The sequence below is a fragment of the Manis pentadactyla genome, chromosome 3 (assembly GCF_030020395.1).
Source record: "Manis pentadactyla isolate mManPen7 chromosome 3, mManPen7.hap1, whole genome shotgun sequence".
Classification (NCBI taxonomy): Eukaryota; Metazoa; Chordata; class Mammalia; order Pholidota; family Manidae; genus Manis; species Manis pentadactyla.
This window is the reverse complement of record NC_080021.1, coordinates 214,718,805-214,720,599: the sequence shown is the minus strand read 5'-3', so window position 1 is coordinate 214,720,599 and position 1,795 is coordinate 214,718,805.

Sequence of the window (1,795 nt, the reverse complement as noted above, 5' to 3'; positions counted from 1 at the left end):
TCAGATGTTGGTGTCATTGTTTGAATCATTAATTATGAGACTGTATCCACATTTATTTTCCACTTACAAGCTAGCAAAACCTGTTACTTTGTTTTGGAGAATAATCACTTGACTGCCTGGCAGGCTACCTGCTTAAGCTTTGACGTCCTTAAGATAGTGGAGAAATGACTCCACTCACTTTTCCTCTTGCTGAAGGGGAGAAGTAACAGAGCGATTCTTGTCAAAATTGCATTTTGAATAAAAAACAGGATGTTTAAGAAGATTCTTAACATATCTTTAGCAAACAAATAACTCTGCCCACCTTGGAGGAAGGGCAGAAGGTCTTGATTGACAAGCTCCCAAACCAGGAAGCTATTATCCTGGGAGGGGACCAGAGCAGTAAATTTCTGGTGTTACGCCAATTTTGCAGAATTACCTAGAGGACTGATAAGAAACTTAATGTCTCATCAAAATTACTTGAGACCACTTAACAAGTCCACACCCCTAGCCCTTGGTCATATTCCTGAAAAAAAAATTCCTTAAAAGGGGGAATCCCCAACCTCTCAGGGCGCTCCTCTCTCTGAGGTCGCCCACACTTTCTGAGAGTGTGACCTTTTAATCTCAAACTGTTTCTCTCCAACCTTTCCGGACGCTCCTCTCTCTGAGGTCACCTGTACTTTCTCAGTAACTTTAAATAAACCTTTTATTTTGCTTCACTGTGTCTCTGCCCTTCGATTCTCTGTCGCGGCGATTCTCTGACCTCCCATGGCAAAATTAAAAGCTGGAAAATACTGAGGAGAATGTGCAACGCTTCTCCCCCAACAGTTGCATTAGGGAATTCACCGTTGCCAGGAACGAGCTTTAACTGGGTAGGACCCTTCAACTTTTGGCCTATTTTATGGGTTCTCAGCTTGAGGTTGAAAGGAAAAGCCTCTGGAGCAATATAAACATTTTTCAGTTCTTAATTTTTTACAAACTCTGGGCTTTTTGTAATAAAATATTTTACAAAGACAAATTGTTGTTGGGAGAGTCCTGGCAATGGACTCTGAGAGGTTTTCCATACCCACGTTATAAATAGCAGTGCTCTGCACTGAGGAGGGTGTCATTAGCTTGACAAAATCAAAACAAATTAGATGCGTACACACATTGGTGTAAATCTGCCAACTGTCCTTTCTTGGGAAGGTTTCTCATACATTCGAAGTTCAAGTACTGCTGCCAGCTGGTAAAGAGTCTGTTTGCATTAAGGGAGTGAAAACAGGCCAGGTTTTGTGGCAATAGTAATTGTTTTTTGGTTTGAAAAATGGTTGTTTTTTCAATGACCTCCCATGGCAAAATCAAAAGCTGGAAACTACAAATGTCCCCAAAATTTGGGGTGGGTGGGTGTTTCTGGTCATGAAATGCAGATGCGTGGGTGGGATCCCTTGCCTTTGAGGACAGAGAAGAATTTTCTTGGTTTTGGACTTGATTAGAGTGGCTTAGAGAGGACAAGACTGGATCACCCAGAAAGCTGATACCAGCTAGAATGGAAAGGTTAGGGTTCAAACTCCAAATCTGTTCTCCTCTCTAAGGAATTTGTTCATTCTTTTAAGTACAGGAAAATGTGAAGGAAACAAAAATAGCCTATAACCTTTTCAGAAACTAATTAACATTTTAAAAACAGTAGTACATAAACATCCTGACTTCCTCCTAACAGCTAAAGTGGTCTGCCCCCAAGTGCTGTTTTCTCCATTCATCTCAGGATTATGATATGAAGGCGCACAAAGAGAAAGAATAGACTTCGGGAAAAAAATAAAGGAAAAGCCTCATGTTCCGCGTA